Source organism: Erpetoichthys calabaricus, chromosome 8, assembly GCF_900747795.2.
Source record: "Erpetoichthys calabaricus chromosome 8, fErpCal1.3, whole genome shotgun sequence".
NCBI lineage: Eukaryota > Metazoa > Chordata > Cladistia > Polypteriformes > Polypteridae > Erpetoichthys > Erpetoichthys calabaricus.
In genome coordinates, this window is record NC_041401.2 from 72,678,283 (window position 1) to 72,690,359 (window position 12,077).

Genomic DNA, 12,077 nt, shown 5'->3' on the forward strand with positions numbered 1-12,077 from the left:
TAGTGTTCTTTGACTGCATTCAATAAGGCTGGCTTAATTCATGCCACAAGCATCTCTCAGAAAAGTCTTGCACAAAAACTTGCGTTCATACTCTACAAAATATAACTCTCTGATGTTCATCACCATATAATGAGTTGAGCAATGTACTCTTCGTTTCTGGCATGCTGAACAAAGTTTTCCATTGCTGGTCTCTTGTTGTGGTAGGGGAAAAGTGGGCTAAGGAGAATTTTCCTAATGCTGTGGCACTCATTGGATGGTGGTTTTCATTCGTTGACAAGACTCAGTTAACAGGATTCATAAGTAACTGTGTAATATATTTATGTTTCATTGAATTTTTTGATTATGCTAGGATAGTAAGATATTTAAGAGACCTTGATGTATTTTAAATATTTATCCTTATTGTGGTTACTTGATAAAAAAAACAAAAAAAACGCAGTACCCATAACTGTAAACTAACACTGTGGCTGGTGTTTTCTAGGTACATTTTTCTGTTGAAATGGTTAACATACTTCAACTACACTTTTTAAATTATTCTCTGAACACAAGCATTCAGCTGTACATTTAAAAAATGTAAAAGGGACATCCTAAAAATATATGCAAATTTGAAGACAAAACTAACTATATTATATAAGGCTGATGTTTGATGCTTTTAGAAGCCACAGTCCCCCATAAATGGCAAACCAATTAAGATATCTATAATAATAAAAGGCAAAGCCCTCACTGACTGACTGACTGACTCACTGACTGACTGACTCTTTTATCACTAATTCTCCAACTTCCCGTGTAGGTGGAAGGCTGAAATTTGGCAGGATCATTCCTTACAGCTTACTTACAAAAGTTAGGCAGGTTTCATTTCGAAATTCAAAGCGTAATGGTCATAACTGGAACATATTTGTTGTCCATACACTGTAATGGAGGAGGCGGAGTCACGTATCGCGTCATCACGCCTCCTACGTAATCACGTGAACTAAAAACAAGGAAGACATTTACAGCACGAGTCACACGCGGGAACGAAGGTAAATGACGTTAATTTTTGACTGTCTTTTAATACTGTGTAAGCATACATATTAACACATGTGCAATTAAACGTGTGCATTTACGGGGTGATTTCTCAGGCTTAAAAGCTCACCTTTTATCAAACGCGGGAACAAAGGTAACTGACGTTGTTCACTGTCTTTTAATACTGTGTAACCATACATATTAACACATGTCCAATTAAACGTGTGCATTTACGGGGTGATTTCTCAGGCTTAAAAGCTCGCCTTTTACTAAAAAGGTAAATGCAAAACTATTTTCAATCAGTTTATTGAAATGCTCCCGTTAAGGATTGCAATAACATATTCGCGAGATAAAAGAACGAAGTAGGGGGAAATGGAGGAAGAGCCGCAAACAGCGAAGAGCAAAAAATTAATTAAACAATTGAGAACGGAGCGAGTTAAGCATACAAGCATGTTCATAAGGGAAACAAAGCACGGTGTAAAACGTAAGTTTAAATTAAGTTTATAGAAACGCTCCCGCTGCGGATTGCAATAACATATTCGCGACATAAAAGTTTAATGAGAAGACACGAGGTATAAAAAAGCACGGTGTAAACCGTAACCTTAACTTTATAGAAACGCTCCCGCTGCCGTTTGCAATGCCATATTCGCGAGATACAAGTTTAATGAGAAGACACGAGGTATAAACGACAGTTTGCATCACTTTGTAACAGAGTTAAAATTGCTGTAGCGACAAACTTTTAACTAGGGATGCACGATAATATCGGATTTATATTTGTATCGGCAGATAATGGGTTAAAATAATTTTATCGGCATCGGACCGATGACTAAATTGGACCGATAATTCGAACCGATATTGATGACGCATTCACTGTGTTCCGGATGTGCCGGACGTTTAGGCGACGCTGGGCTACTGTGCGAAAATGTCTGCGGTGTGGAAGTTTTTCAAAGTGAGTGAGAGTGACATAAAATATGCCATTTGCAACACTTGTTTGACTAATGTTTTGCGTGGAGGGACCAAAGTGCGAAATTTCAATACCACCAACTTAATTACACACTTGAAGACACGCCATCCCGACAAATATACAGAATTCCTCAGAGCAAAAGAGGAGAATCCTGCGCCACCGCGCACAAAATCAAAAACTGCCGTTAATCAACGTGTTGATCAGTTACTTGAAAAATCAAAGAAATTTGATAAAGACAACCCTAAAGCTAAAACAATTACTGCAAAGGTGATGGAATTTATTGCTCTGGACGATCAGCCATTTTCTGTTGTCGAAGATACAGGATTTCGAAGGCTGCTTGAGTATCTCGAGCCCCGTTACCAGATACCCAGTCGCCGTTATTTTTCGGACATAGCGCTTCCAGAGTTGCATAAAATTGTGGAAAGTCATGTGCACACACTCCTTGCTGAAGATGTCACAGCCATAAGCTTTACCACTGATATATGGACATCTGATATGAGTGCTATTAGTATGCTTAGTTTAACTGCTCAGTGGATTGACCGCAAGTTTGAATTGCAGAAAGCAATCTTGCACGCCCAAGAATGCTCCGGATCACACACGGGTGCTGCACTCTCTGTAGCTTTTAAAAGAATGTTTGAAACATAGAAAATACCCAAAGAGAATGTTCATGTAGTATTACGAGACAATGCACGCAACATTGCAAAGGCTATGGAGGAATGCGGGATCCCAAGTCTGCCATGTATGGCTCATACTTTACAGCTTGCCGTGAACGATGGCGTACTATCCCAGCGCAGTGTCTCTGATACAATAGCGATCGGCAGAAAAATAGTCGGTCACTTTAAGCATTCACAATTAGCCAACTCGCGTCTCAAAACTATACAAACTGAACTTGGTATGCAGCCGAAAATGCTTCAGCAAGATGTTTCGACTAGATGGAGCAGCACATTCTATATGCTGCAAAGCTTGCTGGAGCTGAAAAGAGCCCTTGGGGCTTATGCCTCCGATTTTGAGTTACCTGCAACTCTAACGCCTAATCAGTGGGGTTTGATCGAGAACATAATCACACTCCTTGCTCCATTTGAACAACTGACAAAAGAAATTTGCCAGTCTGAAGCCTTGGCTTCTAACGTTATTCCCTCAATTAATGCCTTAAAACGACTGTTGACTAAAAGTGCTCATACTGACTTCGGAGTCAAAACCAGTAAAAGCGCTCTCTTGGAGGCTGTAAACAATCGTTTCATTGAGATTTACAAAGAATCCATGTACTGTGTTGCCACTATTGTAGACCCGAGATACAAAGACCGCTATTTCGATGCAGATGTAAAATCACTGGCATTCAAAATGTTGCAAGCTCAGGTGGAACTTGCATCGAACGAAATGCAGACGACTGAATCACAGATAGATGGTCCACAAAAGAAAAGGGCCAAGAGAAATGACGAAGTGGCTTGCACGCTCTTCGAAATGTACAACGAAATTCTTGAAGAGAACACATTGATGCCTCGGGAAAACAGCCAGATGACAACAGAGGTGAGTTAAAAAAAAAAAAAGGCTCTGTGGAGATCTTTACAACATTGTTTTAAGTAAATAACATGGGCTGTCGGATATAATATCACTATTCTAACATAATTCGAATGTATACAAAATCTTCGAAGGCAAGAAAGAAAAACGGCAATCGAATGTAAAAAGAGCGGTTGTTGGTTTTACCTCGCACTAACTTTGGCTTCATGTTACTTAAGACGTGCTGGACACTTTTGTGGGATTTTACAGATCTGTTTTTGCACGTAAGTTTTTAGGATCAGTCTATGCGTATTTCTAAATTGTTAACCCATATTGTTATTAGTCATTAGTTAAACGGTCGGCATCTTCTGTGTTAAACACAACCATTTTAAAGATTGCTAGTTTTCATCAAGCGACTGAGCCAACTATACCTATGCTTCTTTGCTTCATATTGTTGTTCGGTGCGTGTTAACTAAATAGTTTCATAAATAAACAAACTCGTTTTACATTTTTTTGTTACTTTGAAAAATGCTGTCTGCTAATAATTGATTATAATACTTTGTTGAGGTCTTTCAAGTATTTTGTGTAACATTTAATACACTTGTTTCATTTGTAAAACACTTAAAGGGTCACAATGCTTCAGTTTATTTACTGTAAAAAATAGACAAAGGGATATAAGGTCCTCTGGCCTCTAGGAAAAAAAGAAAAAAAATGACTGCATTTACTTTGTTTGAGCAATCACTGACAATTTTGTTTGTTTTTCTTTTGAACGTTGTCTTTAGAAAGTGCCAGTGCGGTTTGTGTCTTACTTCTCTTTGCGTTGCTTTTTGTGGGACAGCCAATCACATTCATGGAAGACACTGTTTTTCAACTGAGTCTCTTAAGCAATAATGAGCAACTTGTAAGCAGATCATGATCATGCCCAATGCGTCGATCGTGTTGCATTCAAAAAAAAATTTTTTTTAAACGTTAGTCTATCATATATCCTCCCTATGGCATCTGCCACTTGATTGACATACAGGGCGGCCAGTCTGAGATCTCTTTTCTTCTAACACACTAGTCATCCTGCACTCACGATCAAACGCGCGAGCTACTGCAAAACTCCGGCTGTTGATCTAGTTAGCCTTCCAATTTATATCGACTAAAGAAGGGATTTAAAAAAAAAAACATTTGTTTGGGCAGGGTATGGGCTGGATGTGGAATTGGAAGAGGATTTTTTACTCACAATGTCACAATCGAAGTGCGTTTGTCTGATATGTCAATCTATCATTGCTATTCCAAACAAGGAAAATGTGGAAAGGCACTTTCGGACTGTTCATAAAAACTACGAAACTGACTTCCTTCCGAAAAGCGATCCGAGAAAGAGAAAGGAGAGGGAACTAAAATCGCCGTTAATCGGACAGCCGTCATTTTTCACATTCAGCTGAAGTCTGAGGCTCATGGACAGTTTTGGAACTTACTCACAGAGAAAAAGTTCCCAAAAATGAGGAAATGTGCTGCCTCCTTGACTGCATTATTCGGCTCTACTTATTTATGCGAGTCAGCCTTTTCCCATATGAAGATTATTAAATCCAAGTACTGTAGTGACCATAAATGTATTGAATTGTTATTGTGCCATAAGGGTTATTCAGTTATGCAAGGTATGACAACATATATTTTATGTATAATGTATACTCAGTATATATATATATATATATATATATATATATATATATAGAATTTTTAATGTAGGTAGATCATTTCGATCTGGTCATTTTAAAAGTAGCTCGCAAGCCGAAAAAGTGTGGACACCCCTGATCTACAGTGAAAAGCAAAAATATTAATAATAAAATGTTTCAAAAAACAGCAAATACAATACAGACATGCATTCAATTCAAATGCCATATACTTTTTTTTATTGTAAGGATTCTAATCTTAATCTGTCAGCCCTGGTAAAAGCCAAAATGCAGATCTATCTTTTAGATATGAAAGATGACACAGAATATAATATTGTATATGTATGCATGCTACTTGGCAGGTGCAGGGATTTCTTTCTGAAGCACCAATCCCGAGGAATGAAAATCCACTGAAATATTGGAACAACAACTGGAGTCGGTTTCCTACCATTGCCAAAGTAGCACGCAAGTTCCTGTCAGCCCCATGTACTAGCGTGGATAGCGAGAGATTATTCAGTTTGGCTTCTAATGTGATCAACGAAAAGAGAAACAGAATTTCCTGTGGCAAGGCAGAGATGCTCTTGTTCGTTAAGAAAAACCTCCCCATCATGCTTAAAAAATAGAAAAGAATGATAAGCCTCCAGAAAAAAAAAGTTACTTATTTCTTTACTGTTGTACGCTTTTCTGATTTTTAAAATTATAGATTGGTTAGATTTATTCCATCAAAAAAGAAAGAAAAAATGTTACGTGGTAAACTATTTAATACTGCAGACTGTAAAACAAAGGATCAGATAGCCAGTCAAATGTGATTGAGCAGAAGCCATTTTAATGATTGTAAATAATCTGCAAAAGTTGTTATTCTTAAGTTGTATTGCTTATTTCATTGTAATTGTACATTTTACCATTTTTTTTCAGTTTTCATTTTTTCGATTATTGTTGAATTTGTTGTATTTGTTCCATCAAAAAGAAAGAGAAAAGTTATTTAAAGCAAAAACCTGTAGAACTGTTACCCATATAACCAACAGGTAGCCAGCTAAATGTGGCAGATATCATTTGTTTTTAATGATTGAATGTGGTGTGCAAAATTGTTATACAAATAAATGTTCACTTTGTCTGTAATTCTTGTCCAGACAGATCAAGTCTCATTTTTCTCTGTATCTTATAAATATGTATATCGGCATCGGTATCGGCATCGGCAGATAAGTACATAGACATTATCGGATATCGGCATCGGCCCAAAATTCCCATATCGGTGCATCCCTACTTTTAACTGCCGGGTCTTAGCTAACATTAAATAAACCCGTGGACATCACAACATCACACAAGAGAGTGGCTCACGTGAAGTGACTGAACGCAGCAGGAGTGATCACTTGCATTAATCAAACCTGTTCAAAAAACACATTACACAATTGATAAGGTAGGAAAAGAATATGAAACAAGGCACGGTATAAACCGTAACTTTAAGTTTATAGAAACGCTGCCGTTTGCAATACCATATTCGCCCCTGCGAAGCGTGGTGATTTTGCTATATATATTAAACTATTTCAACCATTGTATGATCTGCTTCTCGCAACTGAAAGAGGGCACCGTGGCAGAAGTTAGCCGACTTGCTCACCAACCACAAGCGTTACCTGGTAGGTAACCACCCATACAATCAGATTGTGAATCAGACTACGAATGCCTGCAATGTAATTACCCCGATCTACATGCTGTCAAATGAACAAACCTCACGCCGTGGCACAACGTTAGGGGCTTCGCCTCTACGTCCGAGGATCGATTCCCGTAAGGGAGTGCAGTGACTGTGTACTCCTGATGAACCCACAATTACGGCGAAACACGTGTCGCATACTATGCATCTTCAAAGCACGGTGTAAACAGTAAGTTTAAATTGAGTTCATAGAAACGCTCCCGCTGCCGTTTGCAATACCATATTAGATGACTTTGTAACAGAGTTAAAATTGCTGGAGCGATACATTTTTAACTGCCGGGTCATGTCGCGTGTTCTTGGGTAGGTACACCAAAAAATTTATACATTTATGCATGTAATAGGCAAACAAAAAATGTACTATACCCGAAAGCACTACAGTAGTACTCAATGTATCTTTACTTCTTAAATGTTAATGTTTTACTGTTTAATAATTTATACGATTCTTATATGTTATTCAGATTCTTTTATCAAAATACCAGTAACAGCGCACTCCACGATAACGTGGAGTGAATACACTTGACATGACCATTCATAGTATTTATCCTCTTTCTCTGTACGTTTACCATTCGTTTGCTCAGAGGTTGATGCGCTTGCTGCTTAATGAGCAGCTCTTGACCCTAGCGTCCCGCTGCTTCTCTTCTTTCGTCGGCATCTTTTCCCGTTAAAACTGATTTCTTTTAAAACTTAGTATGTTTTCTTTAATTTTTCAGTTAAGCTGGCACTTAAGTCTTCAATCTGCCTCAAGAATGATTAGCGAAGGTGGTAGACAATGAAAACGTCAGCCGTACGCATCCGCCACGCACGCACTGGTGCGCGCAGCTGTGACTTGATTCTACAATAAAATAAAATAAAGATAAAAAGAGTAATAACTTGCACCACCGCTATTCAATTACACTTGCCTAACGCCTCTCCTAAGGGGAAATACTGTGGGATCTGGACATCCGTCAAAGCAGCAATCACAAGCCCGATTACAAAGCGGGAAGCTGTGATTTGTCGTCTCCCTCCCATGTAACAATCACAGCCCGTGTTGCAACGCACTATGTATGTATATGTATATATGTGTATCTGTGTGTATATGTATGTGTATATATATATATATATATATATATATATATATATATATATGTGTGTGTTCATATGTGTGGGAAAGCGAATAGTAGACGTGACGTAGTATCTGTGTACCAAATTTCAAGTCAATAGGTGAAACGGTTTGCGAGCTACAGCTCATTTAAAATCCTGGACAGACAAACTAATAGCCACGGTACTGTTTTATAGAAGAACATTTTAATGTTTAATAATTTATATTTATATGCAATGTGCTTCTTATATATTACTTCATATTCTCAAATGATAATGATGTTAATGTTGTTTATATTGATTTCTATGTTATTGTAAGTGCTCTTTATTTGTGGAAAAATAAATTTGGCAATTTAACTTATTTTATACATACATTTTATTTTTTTCTCTTGCACTCAGTGAGCGAATCCACTGGCTAATCAGCTATATATATATATATATATATATATATATATATATATATATATATATATATATATAGATAGATATATGTGTATGTATGTAGATATACAAATATGTATATATATGTATATATGTTTATATATATGTAGATATACAAATATGTATATGTATATATGTGTATATATATGTAGATATACAAATATGTATATGTATATATATGTATATGTGTCTGCATGTGTGTGTATATATATATATATATATATATATGTATGTATGTGTATATATATGTTGATATATGTATATATGTGTGGATGTGTATATGTATATATTTATGTATATACACTATGTTTATGTATATATATGTTTACATAACCTCTTTAACACACTACTTCTCCGCTGCGAAGCGCGGGTATTTTGCTAGTCTATAATAATAAAAGGCAAAGCCCTCACTGACTGACTGACTCACTCACTCACTCACTGACTGACTCACTCATCACTAATTCTCCAACTTCCCGTGTAGGTGGAAGGCTGAAATTTGGCAGGCTCATTCCTTACAGCTTACTTACAAAAGTTAGGCAGGTTTCATTTCGAAATTCAAAGCGTAATGGTCATAACTGGAACATATTTGTTGTCCATACACTGTAATGGAGGAGGCGGAGTCACGTATCGCGTCATCACGCCTCCTACGTAATCACGTGAACTAAAAACAAGGAAGACATTTACAGCACAAGTCACACGCGGGAACGAAGGTAAATGACGTTAATTTTTGACTGTCTTTTAATACTGTGTAAGCATACTTAACACATGTGCAATTAAACGTGTGCATTTACGGGGTGATTTCTCAGGCTTAAAAGCTCACCTTTTATCAAACGCGGGAACAAAGGTAACTGACGTTGTTCACTGTCTTTTAATACTGTGTAACCATACATATTAACACATGTCCAATTAAACGTGTGCATTTACGGGGTGATTTCTCAGGCTTAAAAGCTCGCCTTTTACTAAAAAGGTAAATGCAAAACTATTTTCAATCAGTTTATTGAAACGCTCCCGTTAAGGATTGCAATAACATATTCGCGAGATAAAAGAACGAAGTAGGGGGAAATGGAGGAACAGCCGCAAACAGCGAAGAGCAAAAAATTAATTAAACAATTGAGAATGGAGCGAGTTAAGCATACAAGCATGTTCATAAGGGAAACAAAGCACGGTGTAAAACGTAAGTTTAAATTAAGTTTATAGAAACGCTCCGGCTGCGGATTGCAATAACATATTCGCGAGATAAAACTTTAATGAGAAGACACGAGGTATAAACGAACCACACGCCGTGGCGCAACGTTAGGGGCAACAGTTTCAACCATTCTATGATCTGCTTCTCGCAACTGAAAGACGGCACATGGCAGATGTTAGCTGACTTGCTGACCGCAACGTTAGGGGCTTCAACTATGGCGCTGACGCCACATCTCAGTGCCAACACTTTGCAGACTGTACTTAAAAGACACGCCCTCCTCACTGGACAGTTAAAAACACCAATCAAACTAACGATGACATCAAGTATTACCCAATCAAAACTAGGAAAGGAGGCATCTTCATAAAATGCGTGTGGGATGATTTGCATGAGACGCTGCTTTAAAAAAAAAATGATAAAAAAAATTCCAGTATTGATTCAAAACGGGACGCGCAATTTCATTCTCAAACGCGGCACGATTCCGTATTTTAAAGGACGGGTGGCAACCCTACAGTGCCAGGTAACCACCCATACAATCAGATTGTGATTCAGACTAGGAATGCAATGAATGTAATTACCCCGATCTACATACAAGGCGAAAGTCTTGCAACATTCAAAGATGATGGTTTGGGATAAGTACACCATACAACATAAAAGAGCTTATGAAGCCTTGAACCGAAAAAAGCAAGATCTCAGAGATCGTAAAAAAAAAAAAAGGAGGTAATGTCGTTTTACTCGCTGTAGATTTTAGTCAAACATTACCAGTTATTCCACGAGGGAGACCAGCAGATGAACTCAACGCGTGTTTAAAATCCATGCTTCTCCCACGCTCTGTTATATGTCACGTGTTCTCGGGTAGGTGCACCAAAAAATTTATACATTTAAGCATGTAAAGGGCAAACAAAAAATGAGGTATACCCGAAGGCACTGCAGTAGTACTTAATGTAACTTTACTTCTTAAATGTTAATGTTTTACTGTTTAATAATTTATACGCTTCTTATATGTTGTTCAAATTCTTTTATCAAAATACCACTGACAGCGTAATGCACGATAACATGGAGTGAATACACCATACGTATCCGCCCACGGCTGCCCTGCTGTGCGCAGATAGGAGTTGATTCTACAATAAAATAAAATAAAGATAAAAAGAGTAAAACAATCATCACCCATAAAGCGTGTGTGTGTATATATGTGTATACATATATGTTGATATGTGGATGTGTATATGTATATATATATATATATATATATATATATGTAGATATGTATATATATGTGTATATGTATATGTATATATATGTTTATATGTGTGTGTATTTTATATATATAAAACACAGCAACACTCATAACAATGACAACACAATTACATTGACAATCATGTTACGTTATTTTTAAAATGTTTCCTTTTTTTTTCATAACCTCTTTAACACACTACTTCTCCGCTGCGAAGCGCGGGTATTTTGCTAGTACACAATATAATAAAGTAGAAAACAAAAAAAGTGATTAAAAAAAGTCCACAGGAATGAGTGGGCTTGATTACTGAATACTACAATTTAGCTAAATATGCCTTTCCATAAATATATAAATATCTTTTAAACAACAAGAGGCAGAACAGCTCACAAGTTTATCATTATGAAGGGAAAAATACTAGTTGGTAGTAGGGCTGGACAACATGGACTTAAAATTATAGTGAGATTATTTTTACCCAAAAACAACACTTGATGTACAATGTGATAAACTTTTGATATTCAAATATTTGTAAAAGTGAGCATGCAGATTAACTGCAATAAAACAAAAAACAAGAGTGCTTTACAATTAGTCAGAGCACATGTTTTCTGAGACATGCAAAGGTATATTGAACATGATGTTAATGAAACACATATTTGAGAATGTACAAAATGCAGTACTTAAACATACTTAACCAAAGTGTTGAGAAAAAAGAGGATGCAAATTAATTTAAATGCTTGGTCCTTAGCAGCACAATCTGTGTTGGTCAGGTTGGTGTGGGGGCCTTATGCTGGTGTTAACTAATTATTGCAGCTATGGAATAGTCAGGAGGCACCAGCTGAACACAAATGCTCTGAGAGTTAACTGTGTTCTCAGGAGTTAACAAGCTGAAAAGGCAGAGCGGACAAGAGAGAGAGGCAACAAGACCAGGTGAAAGGATGGGGTCCTGATGTGGTGGCATCTGATAGATGGCACAGTGCCATGGGAGTTGCGGTGACTGAAGAAGGTGACAGCACCAGGTTTGCAGGTCCAGGATTAAGGTGGAGGATCAGGGTGATATATCAGGCTATTCCTGTGGGATACCTATGGGCCCTGACAAGAACCGAGAAAGCGTGTTAATGAAGAAACATGCCGATTTTATTTGACTATCCGTGCACATCCCTATTTAATACACCTTGATATGTCCTCAAAACATTGTAAAGATTGAGGATCAGCACCATATATACATGTATGTGTTTTCTTTCTTCAAAATCTGGTATATTTGATCACAATAATAATATGAAACATTAGTGAAGAGTCCCTCCTCCCTCAGACATTTAACAATT

The 12,077-nt window shown here is 37.2% G+C and overlaps 1 protein-coding gene across 1 annotated transcript in view; it reads right to left on the reverse strand.

The window, feature by feature from the left end:
• med13a (mediator complex subunit 13a) overlaps positions 1–12,077 on the reverse strand; it is a 277,360-nt gene that overhangs the window by 63,801 nt on the left and 201,482 nt on the right. The window lies entirely within an intron of this gene.